The following is an 18742-nucleotide window of genomic DNA, read 5'->3' on the forward strand; positions in this document are numbered from 1 at the left end:
TCTCACCTCTCCCTGTACTTTTGTTTTCTAAGTTGTGGGTCTATCAAAATTGTTTTCTCCATATCAAACGCACACTGAAATTACTGTATTTCTAAATTACCCCACGTGTCACACCGACACATTCAGAGTCTTCTGGGAGTGACCAGAGCACCCCTTGATAACCTTGGGAACATGTCTGGGAGCAACATCGTGGAGATGCGACTTTTGACAAGATAGAAGCTTTTCCTGGTCTATGCTTGGTCTGTCTCTTTGTTTCTAATTTTGAACATGTTTGGAGCTCTAAGGAGTCAGTGACTAGGTTATACTGTGTAATCAGTATTCCAGGAGGCTCTCGAGGAAAAACCTACGACACATGATTTTGCTGGCAGAGCAGGTGTTCTGCCTTGAGTTGTGACATAGCTGGTGAGCAATAGCTCATGAAATGACCTTCTTTTCAATTTATTAAAGGGCAGGGATTTCTTGGAAATCCATATATTTCACAGAATTCTAAATCAAGACTGCATTGACCAGGGCCCTCTCAAAATCTCTTGCTTTCACTGACTGTCATAGAATTGGTCATTAAACTGATCATTTCTGCCTTTCACTGGTTAGGAAGCCCTACTTTTAAATGCATCTCATAGCAGCGAGGTGTATGCTGCAATTGAACGTTCCTGGTCTGGCTTTCTCAGATGTGATAGTGGGTTGTGTATGGTGCTGTGTCTCCTTGTGTTCCAAGGTCAGGGGCAACAGCCTTTTGTTGGTCAAAAGGAGGACAAAGCTGGAAGTTCAACTCCAACCCTCCCACAGGTGGGCCAACAAGTCCTCCTGGTCCCAGTGAGTAGCATGAATATTGGGATGGAAGGAACATACTTTCATTCCTGTATTTACTTGCTTCTCCAGATCATGCCTTGACTCTTTCAAGCTGCGCTTTGTATTCTATGTTGATCTGCCTGCAAGCTACAAAGTAAACACAGGTGCAACGGATGTGCTAGCACCAACCTCAGCACGAGCTTTTTCCTCTGTCACATTCTCCTGCTCCTCCTTTCCCCTGTGCCCAGCAGAAACATCTCTCTTCCAGGGTGAGCAAGCATGCCCTGGGGATCTGTCAAAATTTCATAGGGGACTCTCAGGTGGCTCCAGGAGGCAGGAGTGAAAATATTCTAGAGGCTGCCCTGCCCAAAGGTCCCCAGAAGGATAGAGATAAGTGAATAAATTTTATGCATACGATCAGAGCAAAGCTTATTGCGAAGACTGCGAGGTCTTTTTTATCCTTGCTAGGTCATCTTAATCAAATTAAGTGCTGCCTCTGTATTTTGTTAAGAAACAATTCCAGGGCAATTGGCCTTGGGCACGGAGGCCTAGAATATCTCCTACAAAACACATCACAGGAGTGCATAGTCTACTCAGAAATATACTAAGAACTTGCAGGATAAATTCAAAATAGTCCTAGCACCTGCTTTAAGGAATATAAGCTAGGGGATAAGACAACCCTACTGGAACAAGGACAGAGTCCCTCTGGGCAGCAAGTCAGGCTAAGCTGGTCTCTACATCCCACACACGCCAGGCTTCTTCCCTCCGACACCCTAGTCCTGAACTGTTCCTACCAACAGATGACTCTCATGATAACCCAGCTTCTTACCAAAGTTACTGCCTTCGGTTAAGCTGACTTCTATAAGTACAAATGTCTTTGATTTTACTAAATTTTGTGAAAGTAAGGTAACTTTATGCAATAGACCAAATCGTGTTTCCCATTCCCCTGCCCCCAATTCATCTGTTGAATCCCTAATCTCCCAGTGTGACAGTATTTGGAGATAGGGACATGAGGGAGGTAATTATGGTTAGATGAGATCATGAGGGTGGGGCCCCGATCCTATAGGATTAGCGTTCTAATAAAAAGAGATGCGAGAGAGCTCACGGGCTCTTCACCACGGGAGGGCACGACCAGAAGGCAACCGTCTGCAAGACAGGAAGAGAGCCCTCACCAGAGCCTAACCATGCTGGGACCCTCATCTCAGACTTCCAGCCTCCAGAGCTAAGAGAAAATGTCTTTCTGTCTCTTAAGCCACTCAGTTTGTGGTATTTTGTTATGGCAGCCTGAACAGACTAATTCATTTTACCTCAGAGAATTCATAAATCAATGGAGGCTACATCTTTGGCTACATCAATGGAGGACTGAGACTAGGAGGAGGCCAGGTGGATGTCTCCTAGGAGGAGGGATGGGTGTCTGCCCTGTCCCTCCCCCACAGGCACACAGTGCAGTCAAGGGAGGATGACAGCAGAAAGTTTTCTTCTATCAATTCCAAACTAATGAGATAAAAGGGGAGGATAAATTCTCCAAGGCTGCTACCTCATTAAAGGGACATCAGATCAATATGTCAGTGCTCCTTTAACTAAGGTTGGGATACAGATGCCAGGTTTATCTCCAGAAGGCTTCTAGATACCTTTCTTTCCCCACTTCCCACCACACCATGCTCCCTCCAAACTCCCCAACTCCAGCCTTAGACATCAAATGAGATCTTTTAGATAACACCTTGTGGATGATGGATCTGGCAGGAAGATCAAGAGGCTGAAAACAACCATCCAGCAAGAGTTCAGATCTCACCCTTGGCACTGACTCCTTTCAACCCCAGTGAAGAAAAATCTCAAACTTACTAAGCTTATAAACTTACACTACAACACGAGGTCAATTCAAGGAAAACAATCATTCATTTTGTTTTTAAAAAAAGAAGGCTTCCAATCTCTTCCTTTAGTTCTATGCATGCAATATGTGTCTTGTTTTCATCAACAGAAGAATTGAAATGCTGCTTTCCTCTTTTGACTAATTCAGAGGGCTTCTGAGATGACTGACTGATTTGATCAAAGTTGGGAAAATGATTTTAACTCTTTTCCAAATTCTTGAACTTGAAAAGAATGGTACTCATGATGTCACCATGCTGACATGTGCCCTTCAGAATGTCACATCTAAATTAAAAGAAAGAACATATCTAAATATGATGGGAGAGTTAACGCACCATGATGCTAGCTGCTGTGTAACCGTTCCTGCAGGACGAGGTCAGATCGGGATGTACATCCAGCAGGGAGAGAGGTGCTGCTGTGGCAAAGTATTGGTTGTTAATTTGGTAAGTGTTCACTGAGCACCTGCCGTGTGTTAAGACCTTATGCCAGGTCCAAAGACCTACGAAATGAGACCTGTGCAAGGTGAACATCTTATGTTTTTGTTTTTTTTTTTTTTTAGTGCTTACAGGTTGGTAAGCATGCAGAAGTTTCCAAATAATCAAAAATCATTTTTAAAAGAGCCAAGTGAAAGCTAGTCTTCAGTTCTTGGAATAAAAACAAACACAAGCCACACCATTCTTACTTCCAAATTCTGATTTCTCTCACGGTAGCACTTAAAGTTCTCCTGTGGTGGAATAGAAACAGGTAAATAAAGAGAAGTATGTGAATGTTTACCTCTAAATTGGCTTTCAATTTTACCTCTAAATTGTATTTAATGGAATATTACATAGCCATTTAAAAATGAGGGAGAGCTAAATATGATTATTTCCAAAGTTGTTCAAGAGATACAAAGAAAAAACCGAGTTCTGAAAAGGTATTGTGTTGTGTGTGTGTGTGTGTCTGTGTCTGTGTCCCTGTATACGCATGTATATAGATACATATGCACGCAAACCTTCTGGAAGGAAATTTAATGCAGTAACTCTCTTACCAGGAAGCAGATATGGGAGGTTAAGGTCATAGGGGAGGTCAGAAAAGCAACTACTGTTTTTCATTTTTCATTCTTTCGTACTGTTTGAGTTTTTTCTAAACATGAGAACTTTTATAATTGTATAAGAGTTTTTAAATTTTTAAACATATTTTTGTTGCTACCAAAGCAATATGTACACAGAAAAATTAGAAAAAACATATTTCCAAAGAGAAAATAAAAAATCCCCATAACCTCATCTACAAAAACTTACAGTATCTAAAACTTGGGTGTATATTTTTTTCAGACCTTCGATCTCGTGTTTACTTCTGTTTTAACAAAGATAGAATCATACTGTGATACCATTTTGTGATTTGATCTTTTTTTCACTTAACAATTCATCATGAATATTTTTTCTGCAAATACATTTCCATATATAGCATCATTATTTAATGACTACATTATACTCCAATGTATTATACCATCTTGTATCTAATCCATTTCCCTTATGTTGGACAGCTACATTTTCCATTTTTCTCTCTCTTATAAACTATGTACCAGTGCACAAACACATAACTGAATCTCTCGGCATATTTCTTATTATTTCTTGCAGCCAAATCCCTAGAAGTAGAATTGCCACTCATAGCTTTAGATACATATGGTCAACTTGCCCTTTAGATAACACACAGCAATTCCTCCTCTATTCAAGAGTGTGTGAGTGCCTTTTTTCCTGCATCCTTGCCAACATTGAATATTTTCATTAAAATATTTTCCTCTAAATCTGTTTTTAAAGATTTTAAAAGAATCCCTCTTGCTGGTACAATTTAATTTGACCAACCAGAATATTACACTAAAATTGAAGCTGTGCTCATCAATAGAGTTTAACATGAAGTTCATTATCTACTCTTGGGAGGCTGGAGCTCTGGTCCCTGCAGAACATACTCCTGGATGTCATAGACATGCACAAAGCCTTGCTGGTCAGCCAGGTGGGGAAGGGCATCTCTTGCAGTCACCAAGACGCTGCTGACTGGGGCTTTTCCTCTGGACTGAGACGCACACAGGGCCCCTTACAGACAAAGCTTTCCTGCCGCACGATGGCTACTGAAATGCTGTATTCAATCAATGGTAAGAGCTAGTCATTGTGCCTATGTCAATCCACCAGTGAGTTAGAAACACCGTGAAGATAAATGAAACCTAGGACTTGGCACCTGGCAGAGGTGATGTGTTACACAATCAGTCTAGTGTCAAAAACCAAACCAAAACAAAACACTGAACCTGTCTCTGAAAGTGATTTCCAACGGACTCCCCAGCTTACAGGAACGAAGTTTGCAATGAGGCCCACTCCATAGAACAGCCTCCGGGAGGTGACAGAGCCCGGGCGGGAGGGAAGCGGAAGGAAGAGGGCCGCGGCTTTTGCGCTTTGCTAGGTTCCCACCAGGGGCTGGTGTCTGAGCCTGTGCGGAGAGGACACTGCAGCCTCATGACTCCTGGGGCAAACACCTCTTCTTCCTTTTCGTTTATATATGTTTTCATCAGCTAGAATTCTCAGTGTATACCAGGGAAGGGGGCTCTTCCTTTTTGTGGGTTTTTATTTAAACGACTTGAGTAGCCTCTACTCAGGCCAGCTTCGGCTACAGAGGAAAGTGCAGAAGATTTGGGCTCTGATGGCAACTAATGTTTTTCAGTTTGGTGCATGTGTGTGTGCATTTATTGTAAACATGCTGTGGGACTTGCCTAATAAAGGAATTCGCTGGGGATTCTATTTGGCCCACCAGTCACAATTCTCGCCTGTGGTTCATGTGTGGGTGTTCACATAGCAAGCCTTTGTGTGTATGTGTATGTGTATGTGTTGCGGGTCGGGGTGGGGGCGCTGTGCAAACCACTTCCTCTTTCTTGGAAGCTCCCTAAAAGATCGCAGAAGCCTCCTCCTCTTTCCTCAGGGGTGGCAGGAGGTGCTCTGTGCTCCCACCCAGGTGAAACAGAAGCGATGGACGCCTCAGAGAGGAGGGTGGAGAGAGACAGGTATCCAAGGGCACCTGGTGCCCACAGGCCAGAAGCGTTGTAGCTGGGCTGTGAGCCAGGGCCGTGGGGGTGGCCTCCCTCGCCGGCAAGGAGAGCACAAGTAACCAGCTACCCCGGGACGCCCAGCTCCTGGCCTCCAGCAACCAGAACATCACTGGCAGCTTTCCTTACAATCCTAGAGCTTTGGAGCTGGGCCTTGGCCCGCTTGTGACATTTTACTGCAGCCTGGCTCACGTTGCTTGCTTAGTGCCCGTTACCGGCAGTCTGGACTCAGAAGCCCGTTCTCGCTCCCGGGGGCCCGATCTCCAGCTCTAGAAATGAGCCAGCTCGGAAGCGGATGTCCCAGGCCCCGCCAGCTCTGCCCTGTGGGGATCCTTTGCCCAACTCTCTTGGCTCCTCGGTCGGGTTGCCTGGGGCTGCAATGGCCACTTCCCTTTAAAGGCTGTGCGTGGTGTTTAGGGACCCTGACTAAGTGATGTCCTTGGTCCAGTTGACCTCAGAGGGCCTGGGGCCCCATCAGCCCTCAGAGAGTGCAGGGAGGACGTGGGTGTCGGGTCCTTGCTCCCCAAGGGACTGATTCCCTGGATGGAGGTGGAGGCGGAGCAGGCTGGGGGTGCCAGTCAGCTTGGGCTCTACAGAGAGAATACACCCGGGAAACAACAGGGGCGCTCCAGGTGCGGGGTGGAGGCTCAGGGTCTCCTTTGTCTCAGAAAAGAGCACAGCCCAGGCTCCAGGCTCACCTCCCGGCCCACTGGCCACTAGGGAGCAGTAGCTAATGCCAGCTTCGCTGCCCAGGGCTTCAGGAAGGCCCAGCAGGACTCGCTTCACTCAGGGCAGGGAGAGGGAGAGAGCTTTGGTGGTGCCCCATGAAGCTCACTGCTCTCACACTCACAGCTCTCTCACACAGTTCTCTCACACTCACGGCCCTCACACACACGGCTCTCACACTCGCAGCTCACACTCAGTTCTCTCACACTCACAGCTCACACTCACAGCTCTCACACACTCACAGCTCTCACATTCACGGCTCTCTCACACTCACAGCTCTCACAAACTCACAGTGCACACTCACAGCTCTCACACTCAGTTCTCACACTCAGCGCTCTCACAGCTCACACTCACAGCTCTCACAAACTCACAGTGCACACTCACAGCTCTCACACTCAGTTCTCACACTCAGCTCTCACACAGCTCACACTCACAGCTCTCTCACACACAGCTCTCACACTCACAGCTCACATTCACAGCTCTCTCACACACAGCTCTCACACAGCTCTCACATTTAGCTCACACTCACAGCTCTCACACAGCTCTCACACACAGCTCTCTCACACTTACAGCTCTCACATACACAGCTCTCACACACAGCTCACACTCACAGCTCACACAGCTCTCACACACACAGCTCTCACACACAGCTCTCTCTCACACAGCTCTTACACACTCACAGCTCTCACACACAGCTCTCACACTCACAGCTCGCACACACACAGCTCTCATGCACTCAGCTGGCTCACACTCACAGCTCTCACACACACTCTCACACACAGCTCTCACACAGCTCTCTCACACTTAGCTCTCTCACAGCTCTCACACACAGCTCTCTCACACAGCTCTCACACTCATAGCTCACACTCACAGCTCTCTCACACAGCTCTCTCACACAGCTCTCACACTCAGCTCTCAGCTCTCTCACACACAGCTCTCACACTCACAGCTCTCTCACACACAGTTCTCTCACGGCTCTCACAGCTCTCTCACACAACTCTCACAAACTCACAGTGCGCACACAGCTCTCACACTCAGCTCTCACACAGCTCACACACACAGCTCACACACACAGCTCTCTCACACTCAGCTCTCACACACTCACAGCTCTCTCTCACACAGCTCTCATACACAGCTCTCTCACACAGCTCTCACACTCACAGCTCTCTCACACAGCTCTCACACACTCACAGCTCTCCCACACATCTCTCTCACAGCTCTCATACATTCACAGCTCTCACACACTCACAGCTCTCACACAGCTGTCTCACACTCACAGCTCTCACACACACAGCTCTCTCACACAGCTCTCTCACACAGCTCTCACACACAGCTCTCACACACAGCTCTCTCACACTCACAGCTCACACTCACAGCTCTCACAGCTCTCTCTCACACAGCTCTCTCACACAGCTCTCACACACAGCTCTCTCTCACACAGCTCTCTCACACAGCTCTCTCACACTCACAGCTCTCACACACTCAGCTCTCTCACACTCAGCTCTCTCTCACACAGCTCTCACACTCACAGCTCTCACACTTAGCTCTCTCACACTCACAGCTCTCACACAGCTCTCTCACACTCACAGCTCTCACACACACAGCTCTCACACACAGCTCTCACACTCAGCTCTCACACACTCACAGCTCTCTCACACAGCTCGCTCACACTCACAGTTCTCTCACACTCAGCTCTCACACACTCACAGCTCTCTCACACAGCTCTCTCACACTCACAGCTCACACTCACCACTCTCACACTCACAGCTCTCTCACACGCACAGCTCTCTCACACTCGCAGCTCACACTCAGTTCTCTCACACTCACAGCTCACACTCACAGCTCTCTCACACTCACAGCTCTCTCACACAGCTCTTCCTCTCCCACAGCTCTCTCTCTCACACACAGTCACGTACTCACTGCTGTCTCTCAGGTAAGTGCCCTCAGCAGCACTGGCCTCTCTGGTCGATGGGGTAACGTCAAAGAGGAAGGGTAATGGCCGTCCGTAGTTGATTAGGGGACTTGGATGTTGCCCCAGGACCCATAGGACTTTTGCAGAGAGACAGGGAATGGTAACTTGGTATAGTCTGTGGGGAGAGGCTGAGGTATCTGAGGAACTAAGCAGGTGGGCTTTCAGGGGCTTAGCCTGGGAGTCTGCAGGCCCTTCCCAAGAGGACGCTTTTCCAGGACCCCCTGGGCGGGCGGAATGCCGGTTGACCTTAATGACGCCTCTTAAAGGTCGCTGGGACTCTTGCCCACATAGTGATGGATCATTATTCCTATTGCTGGATGAGGAAACGGAGTCATACACAAGTTAAAAGATTTGCTCAAGGCCATAAAGAGATGCCCATTCCTTCATTCACTTATTTTTTATCGAAGTCTGTTAACTACGTCTAGGGACTAAGCGTGGTGCTGAGAGCAGGGGAAGAGGGAGAAGCAGAGATCAGAACCAGTCTCCCGAGAACTATCCCAGAGGAAGGAACAGAATGCCATGGGCACGCACAGGAGGAAGTTTGCTGTGTGTTGAAGGAAGAGGGTCAGAGAGGGCGCCTCAGGGGAAGCAGCATTTGATCTGGAGTCTTGAAAGATGGAACGGGCCGGGCGGAGAAGGGCGCTGCAGGGAGCGGTAAATGTCAAACCCGGACCGCCACCACACACTAAGCCAGGAATCGATTCTAAACCCCTTCCTGCCTCCCTGGTCTTCCACTCCTCTGCTGGACTTAAAGTGCCATCAACACAGGAGCCGCATCTGTCTTTTCACTACTTACCCCTAACCCTCTCAGAGTGCTTAGTACATAGAACTGAAATATTTGCTGTCGAATGAAAATCCTACAAGCCTACTTAGAGTCAAACCTCCAAGAGCTACAAAGAATGTTGCTACTTGGATACTGGGAGCCTGGGCAAAGAGTTCTCTTTATCTTACCCTCCTTGAGCCTGGGGGAGTTCAGGGGGACGTTGCCCAGGCTGAGGGAGAAATGGATGTCTTATATAAATCAGGGTTTGTTAGGGAATGAATGTTTATGTCCCCCAAATTCATATATTGAAATCTTAACCCACAGTATGATGGTATTAAGAGGTGGGGCCTTTGGGAGGTGATTGGTCATGAGGGTAGAGGCCTTATGAATGGCATTAGTGACCTTATAAAAGGGGCCCAAGAGGGTTCTCTTGCTTTCTTTATGCTATGTGAGGGCACCAGGAGAAACCAGCAGTTTGCACCTCAGACAAGAGCCCTCACCGGAACCCAAACATGCTGGCACCCTGATCTTGGACTTCCAATGTTCAGACACTAAGAAATAAATTTTTGTAAGCCATTTGTTTATGGCATTTTATTATAGCAACCTGAATCGACTAAGACAAAAATTATATAAATCATGGGGTTGGTGCTGGAGTTGTGCTCCCAAGGCTCACTATCATAACTCAGGATGTTAAGCATTCAACAATATTTATTTCAATCTGACCATGAGCTTAGCACTGGGCTGTGCACTTGGGGAGCCACAATAAACACAGCAAACTCAAGCCTCGCCCTCAAGTGGATGATGGTCATAGCCAAAATTGTCCATATCATGAACACTTTGTATGTTCTGGGCACTGAACTGGGCACCTTCTCGACATTACCATAGTGCAGTATCACAATCCTAGGTGGGCATTATCCTCCGATTTTACAGGGGGAGAGACTGCTCTTTAGAAAGAACCATGATGTGCCCACAATCAAACACAGCTACTAATGGAGGGGTTGGGATTCAACCCCAGCTGTTTGCCTCCCAAAGCCCATGCCCTTGATGTTGTCCTTTGTGATTGCCCTTAGGGGGCTGAATGCTCTCAGAGGCAGGATGGAGGGTCACCTATGTGGAGATGTGGCTCCTGCCTTGCTGTTCGGCTCAGTATCCTCCCTGATTCCCAGAAAATAACACTAGTGATTTGTGCTAAGCATTACCTTGCTCTCAGGTTACCAGGCTCATGGGAATATTGCACTTAGGGGTCAAGGTGGGAGAGGTGAAAGAGGGGAGGATGCAGCAAACACAAGCTTCCTTTGCTTTGCTTACACTCATTCCAGGGGAGAGGCTGCAGAGGCACAGAGGTATGGGCCTGCCGCTGGCTTCCCCACTTACCTGGGTGGGGCCTGGAGGAGCATTTCACCTCCCTACACCTCAGTTTTCTTCACCTGTGATGTGGAAAATTCCTACTTTATAGGGTCTGAAAAGGGATTACACAAGACACTATGTGACTAGTACTACATGACCTTCCGGAATGGATTTCATGAACGTAAAGTGTCGGGCACAAAGATGCTCAACAAATGGCAGCTGTTACAACCATTGCCCTTTAATTCTCTAGCCTCAGTTTCCCTATTCATGAAAATGAGTATAATAGTACCTATCTCTCAGAATCAATATGAGCACTAAATGAGACAAAATATTAAAAAGCACTCCGGAAAATGACTGACATAGAAGAGGTACCCAACGAATGTTGTTATATTATTTTCCTAGATAAAATGCCTTAGTCTCCCAGTGAATGCACAGATTTCCTGGATTTTAGCCTGGTTGAAATTTCATGATCTTTCTCTTTCCCTCTCAAATTCTTTCTCTTTGAGGTGAGAGAAAGAATTACATCCCCAGTGTAAGGAAGAATGAAGTTAAAATGTTGGAAAGTCAGCAGAAAAAGTATGTTCTCTACTCATTTGGCTTTGCTTGTACAATTGCCTTTCTCTCTTAGCTTCCCTCTTTCCTGAGAATGACTTCAGAACAGTTGCCCAGATGGTTTTCCAAATAAGATGGCGACCTCCTAACCAATCCCATATGCAAAGATCATGTGTTTTGGTTTGTCCTTCAAGAAGAGCCAGGACTGTTCTTTTCTGGAAGTGTGGAGAAATTTTCATATATTTCTATCTCATTTTTGCAATTGTTTTCAATGCAAACATGTGAGTCATTGGTGGCTATAGTTGGCTTCGCATTATTGGAGAAGACCGGCTTCTGAAAACCACCAAAATGTCAAATAACTTTGATCAATAAATGCTTCTGTGAACAGGGTCTTACATTAGAACTGCTAGCTGAAAGGTCAACATTGCATTCTTGGCTAGTAGTCTTGTTTTCATTTTAATAGCAATGAAAATAAGTTTTAGAAGAAACTGCTGCCACTTTTTCTCCCCAAAGGTCCCAAAGAGGTTTGTTTTTTGTTTTTTTGTTTTTGTGTTTGTTTTTGTTTTGTTTTGAGACAGCATCTTGCTCTGTCGCCCAGGTTGGAGTACAGTGGTGCAGTCTCGGCTCACTGCAACCTCTGCCTCCCAGGTTCAAGCGATTATGCTGCCTCAGCCTTCTGAGTAGCTGGGATTACAGGCACCCACCACCATGCCCAGTTAATTTTTGTGTTTTCAGTAGAGATGAAGTTTCACCATGTTGGCCAGGCTGGTCTCAAACTCCTGACCTCAGGTGATCTGCCCACTTCGGCCTCCCAAAGTGCTGGGATTACAGGCATGAGCCACTATGCCCGGCCCCCCAGAAGACTTTTTAAAACTTCAACACTCTCAGAAAGAGCTTCATAGAATAATCTTTTAAAAAATATGTGTAGGAAAGGAGGATAGGAATAGACTCGATGATAAATCTAGAGCTAAGAATTTCTTTTTAATCTCAGTGGTCCAGTGGTTTCAGTTTTTAATCCAGCAGCAGTGAGGACTGACTGCAAAGCTTTATCTTTATTTTACCTGTTGGGCATGCATTCTTGTTTCTGCATTTAGACTACGAGCCCCTTGAGGATAGCACCAGGCCTCATATCTCTCTGTTTCCTCTTTGCATCTCTCATGGGTTATGCCCATGGAAGCGGCTCAAAGATATTTTCTGATTGAATAAGTCATCAGAGCTTCTCCTTGACTAATGAGTTATCAAATGTCTGAAGCAAGGGATTGTAATCTGGGACTTACCACTCTCAGTATTTTCTGGTTGGGCTTCAGGAGATGCAAGAACTTCCTAAATTTAAGCAAAAATGTCCAATTCCCTGTGTCTCCCCTATTGGACCTCCATGGGCCTGGGGTGGTAGAGCCCCTGGCTGTTGGCAGGTGAGCATTTGTGGCCTGCTGCTTGGGAAGGATGGCCCTAGACTCTGGAGGTGAAGAAAGAGTGGTAGGAAGGAAGCCCACTTGACTGTGGGGTCCAGCCAGTTCTCCAATCCAGCACAGTCAGCAACAAAACTGGTAGATATTTGGATCCTATGTTTGTTTCCCATATGTATTTATCAAATGGTTCAGGACATGGAGGGAGAGGAATGTGATTACTAGCTCTAAGCCCCAACACCTAGCACCAGGCCTGGCACAGAGCAGGTGTTCTTCAGTATTTTTTGAATGAATACATGAATGCATGAACCTATGACTGCATTGGCAGAAAGAAATGGAACCCGGGCAAAAAAAAAAAAAAAAAGAAAAAAAGAAAAAAAATGGGGTAGTGGGGTGGGAGGGCACATTTTTGTAACACAATATACAGGTATTAAGGACAGACCCAGGCAGACCCAAGTGGGGGTATAAAGGTCATAGGTCACCAGAGGGGTTTGAGGATGAGGATGGCATAAAAGCCTGAGGACACCCAGTTGGATAAGGCATCAGAGAGATGATGTCTGCACTGGGCTTGGGGAGCAGGCTTGCTAGCTGGATGGAGGAAGCACATGGGGAATCGGCACAGAAAGCAAAGGAGTAAAAGTAAGAGCAGAACCAGCAAGCCTGAGGGGCTTAGTAGGGGCAAGTTGGTAGCTGATGAGAAAGGGCTCCTGGAGGTGGTGGGCTGGCCTGGCATTGATGGACAGGTGCCTGGGGATGTGGGCTAAGTTAGGTGGACTCTTAAGTGTCCTTCCAGCTTTGGGAATCTCCATCTGACAAGTCAAACCTGAAACCAGGCCAATCCCTTCTAACTGGGAAGCAGTCCAGAACTGAGACTCCGTCAGACAACTTGCCAGGAGTTCCAGCCAGCAGGGCCTGTGCAGAGTGGCCACGGAGCCTGCCCCTCCGTCTACTCTATCATCTGGGCCATCAGAGGGGCTGGGAGTGTTCGGCTCCCATGATATGTGGCCTGAGATGACTTTTCAAATAACAACCTCCCCATTGTAACTGGAGAGGACAGAGGATGTCCTCCTTGGGCCTATGGTTTGGAGAAAGAAAAAAAAAAAAAAAAAAAGAGGGACAGAGTTAAGAAATCAAATCCCAAGTCACTCCTAGTTAACTTTTATTTCTTTAATCCCTATGACAGAGAGTACAGAGGGGTCCCTCCTCCTGGGGCTTCCCAATCAAGGGCTCACCTGGAACCCCCACCCCTCTGTGTTGGAGTCTGTGTGCAGGTCAGCCAGAGAGAAGCTACCTCTCGTTGGGTCAGTTTTATCCCCTCTGAGGCCCTTGCCCCTCCCAGGGAAGTGCTAGTCCTAGCAGCTTCCTCACCTCACCACACCGCTGGCAACAGAGTATTGACAAGGTGCCCTCACTGGGCTGAAATGCAGATGGAAATGGAACAAGGAAACCCAAGCCCTGGCCGGGAGTTTTAGGTACGTACCCTGAAGAGGCCGGGCACAGTAGCTCACACCTGTAATCCCAGCACTTTGGGAGGCTGAGGCAGGTGGATCACCTGAGGTCAGGGGTTCGAGATCAGCCTGGCCAACATGACAAACCCCGTCTCTGCTAAAAATACAAAAATTAGCTGGGCATGGTGGCGGGTGCCTGTAATCCCAGCTACTCGGGAGGCTGAGGCAGGAGAATTACTTGAACCTGGGAGGCGGAGGTTGCAGTGAGCCGGGACGGCACCATTGCACTCCAGCCAGGGCGACAAAAGCAAAACTCTGCCTCAAAAAAGAAAAAAAGATATATACCCTGAAGAAAGGTACAAAACCAAAACGGACTTTTGAAGACCATTTTGTCTTCAAAGTGCTGCAGAGTTCAAAGAGTCCCTGATCATTCTCTCATCTTTCAACCATCCTCATTGCAGGATGATTACAATATGAAAAGAACTGGCTTCTCTTGATCCTGTAAAGATATTCTTTCTCCCGGCCGGGTGTGGTGGCTCATGCTTGTAACCCCAGCACTTCGGGAGGCCGAGGCAGGCGGATCATGAGGTGAGGAGATCAAGAACATCCTGGCTAACACGGTGAGACCACGTCTCTACCAAAAATACAAAAAAATTAGCTGGGCATGGTGGCGGGTGCTTGTAGTCCCAGCTACTCAGGAGGCTAAGGCAGGAGAATGGCATGAACCCGGGAGGCGGAGCTTGCAGTGAGCCGAGATCGCACCACTGAACTCCAACTTGGGCGACAGAGCAAGACTCCGTCTCAAAAAAAAAAAAAAAAAGAAAAAGGATATTCTGTCTCCCTTGCCACAGAGCACCCACTGGGGACTTATCCTTGATCACCTAAGATGCCCCTTCTGCCTGAATGTAGCTGAAAAAATGCACTGTGAGACTGCTGGAAAAGAGAGGTCAATGCCATGTCCTCCCCCACAAGCCTGGGCTGCCAGGTCCCCCCCACCAACACCCTGCCCCTCCACAATTGTGAGCACTTCGGTCTGGTTTCCTCCTTCCATAACCTCCCCACCTAGAGAATGAAGTTTATGCAGCTGTTATGGACTGAATGCTTCTGTCCCCTCAAATTCACATGTGGAAGCCCTAACCTCCAATGCAATAGGATTTGGACATGGGATCTTTGGAAGGTGATAAGGGTTGGATGAGGTCATGAAGGCGGGGCCCTCATGATGGGATTAGTGTCGTTGTGAAAAGAGACACCAGAGAGCTCACTGTCTTAGCCATGTGAGGGCACAGCAAGAAGGTAGCTGTCTGGAAGCCAAGAAGACAGCCCTTACCAGCACCCAAATATGCTGGCACCTGATCGTGAACTGCCAGCCTCCAGATCTGGGAGAAATAAATTTCTGTTATTTAAGCTCCCCAGTCTATGGTATTTTGTTATGGCAGCACAAGAAGCCTAAGACAATACCTTAGCTTGGCTTTCAAGCTGTAATTTAAATTTCTAACCTCATTTTCCTTCTGTACCCAATGCTCTAGCCCCTCAGACATTCCATAGTCCTTCCAAACAAGCCTCTCATGCATCCAGACTTTGCTCCTGCTTTCCCCCTTTCCCCTCATCTAGACTGCCTTTCTCACCTTGTCCTCAATCCCATAAATCTTTTAATATCCTGGATGATATTCTAACAAAGTTGGCGGTTCCCATCTCTGGGCTACCCCAGCATTTTATGCCTTATTATGTCATCTGTCACATTGTATGGTTATTATTTCCTCAGTGGTTTATCTCTTTGCCAGTCCATGAGATTCTTGAGGCTAGGAATCATGTTTTATTCGTGTTTGTAGCATCTGTGCCTATCCACTGAGCTATGCAAGTGTTCAATAAATATGCATTGAATGAATGGAAAACTGAATGAATATGGACTTCACTGACTCATGCATGATTTCTGCCCTTGCAATGGCCATGATTTCCTGGGGCATTGTCTGCATAAATTTGTTCTTTCACTCAACATTCACTAAACTGCAAGCTCCATGAAGGGAGCTACTGAGCCTAGTTTTGCTACTTACTGCATCTTTAGTGAATAACACACACTGGGTCCACAACAGGCATTTAACAGATGCTGGTTGAATGAAAACATATTTATTGGGCAGCTACTGTAAACCAGGCACTGGGCTAAGTCCTGGAAATACCGCAGTGAAAACGCAAATGAGGTGTGTCTTCATGGAGTTTGTATTCTAGTGACTTTTACCTTTTGGAATATTTACAGGGGACTTAAGGTAGGTGAGGCAATGGCAGATGGTGGGGCACAGTGACTTTTTTTTTTTTTTTTTTTTTTTTTGAGACAAGGTGTCACTCTGTTTCCTGGGCTGGAGTGCAGTGGCATGATCACAGCTCACTGCAGCCTTGACCTCCTGGGTCCAAGCGATCCTTCCACCTCAGCCTCCCGAGTAGCTGGGACTACAGGTGTGTGCCACCACACCTGGCTAATTTTAAAAAGTTTTATTTTGTAGAGACGGGGTTTTGCCATTTTGCCCAGGCTGATCTCAAACTCCTGGGCTCAGGCGATCTGCCTGCCTTGGCTCCCCGAAGTGCAGGGATTACAGATGTGAGCCACCGCACCCAGTTGACCTTGCTTTCTTAACACATGTCTTATTGACTTGGCATCCAGACAATTTTGAGGGAGGTCAATCAGTCCAGGGAAGCTGTATAAAGTTGGAGACATTTTGAGTCCTAATAAGAATCACAAGCAGTTTCCTGGCTATAGGCCCCTAACAAGCCACAAGGCAATAGGAATGTCATCTCTTAGACTCCCTGGCTGCCAAAGGATGGCACAGTGAATGCATAGAGTTTGGTCCACCAAACAGAAGCACAGTGAAGATACTTCCTTGGGGAAAATCACACCGAACACACCCTGAGCCTCCCTTCATGTCCCCCAGGACTCCCAGGTAGATTAATGGACTCTGTGCCTGTGGCTTCATGCCCCACCCTGAACACAGGGCTGTCACTCTTCCGAAAGAGGAAGTGGATCCCTGGCACTCAGTGCCTTTGGCTCAACTTGGACCTCAATCATGAATCCTGCCATAGCAGAGGTTCCTGAGATGCTGTGAGCCCTGAGGCAGACCCAGAAGACTCAGGGGGAGCCCCTGGAGAAAAAGAGACCCTCGTCATGTGCCAGACAGACAGGGGACCAGGGCTCACCAGGTCATCCTGCCAGTATGGCTGTGGCTTCCAGAAGTGACAAAAGTCACGTGGCATGTCCTGTATCCAAAGCCAAAGAGGAGACATTGTACAAGCAATAAAATGAGCTGCCAGACACTTGCTGCTTCAGAGGGAAGGTGTCAGTACATTTTATAACCCTACCCCTCCCCCCCACCCACCAGTGATGCAGATTTTTGAAATGTCAAAGCAAATTCCCCGAGTGCTAGTAGGAATAAAAAGCAATCTGCTCCTGACGTTTGGGTGATTGCATTTCAGCAAATCATATGTCAACTGACAAGCTCTCCTAGATGGTCTGCATAGCCTCGCCTTCGTAATAAGACCCTTTTAGCTGTTGCATGTGCTAAAACCAAAGCCATCAGCCCAGGAACCTGTAATTCCAAAAGACAAATTCAACACCAAGACTTCTCAGGTAGTCATCTCTCAGATCATTCTGCAGATGCCAGGCTTATGCTGTGAAATACAGCAGACTTTCAAATGAATAAAGAACTTACAGGGTTTAAAGACGTGGAAATCCATGACTACACAGCATAGCAAGCAAGAGAAAGAAAATGCCACGGGGAGATTTAAAACTTAGTTTTAGTCAGCACTTTCAACTTCCCCTCTTAATCCTCTTCCCCAACCTAAGCCACTAAAAACAGTTCTTTCCGCAGAGCTGTCTGTGGATAGCATCACATCTCCTCTTTCCATTTAGAGATGAACTAGGATGTAAGGGTCAGGCAGAAGGAAGAAGGAAGAAACCGAAGGTGGGACAATTGACAGACCAGTTAATGGCAGCTGGGAGTGAGGGGATGTGGCCACAGCTGGAAGACCCTGTAGGCTGGGAGGCAGAACAAAGACCAGCCTCGACAAAGGGTAAGAAAACAGGAAAAAGAGTGTGAGACCAGGTGAAGCACTGCCGGTGTTCAAGGCACAGGCTTGGTTTTGATTCCCAGGGATACCCTCTCTGGCCCTGAGAGCTGTTCTAACTAGTACTTCATCTTATGGAATGGAACTAGAGAACTCTAAAGAAACTGTGCAACAAATGCAGTAAAAAGGTTTTAGACTCTTGCTGCCCAGGCTGGAGTGAAATGGCATGATTTTGGCTCACTGCAACCTTCAACTCCCGGGTTCAAGCAATTCTCCTGCCTCAGCCTGCCGAGTAGCTGGATTACAGTCGCCCGCCACCACGCCTGGCTAACTTTTGAATTTTTAGTAGAAACATGGTTTCGCCATGTTGGCCAGGCTGGTCTCGAACTCCTGACTTTGTGATCCACCCACCTTGGACTTCTGAAGTGCTGAGATTACAAGCACTTAGCCGTATAAAGATTTTTAAAGGAAATAAGGAAGGAAAGATGGGAGGACTAAAGGAAGGCAGGCAGGGAGGGAGGAAACTCTTCTGTCTATATCACAACCTGACTTCTACCAGAAAGCAAAGGTGCAAAGGATTTCTCCAAAATCTAAGTTTAGAAGAAAAAGAATTAACAGAGAGTGAGAAAGAAGGTTCAAAGGAAAAGAACAGAGTGAGAAAGAAGGAGATCAATCTGACGGAGGGTTTTGAAATATCATCATTTTATATGTTTCACTTACAAAATACACAACTATACTTCTGTTTCACTCAATAGC

This window comes from Macaca nemestrina, chromosome 16 (assembly GCF_043159975.1).
Source record: "Macaca nemestrina isolate mMacNem1 chromosome 16, mMacNem.hap1, whole genome shotgun sequence".
NCBI classification, from domain to species: domain Eukaryota; kingdom Metazoa; phylum Chordata; class Mammalia; order Primates; family Cercopithecidae; genus Macaca; species Macaca nemestrina.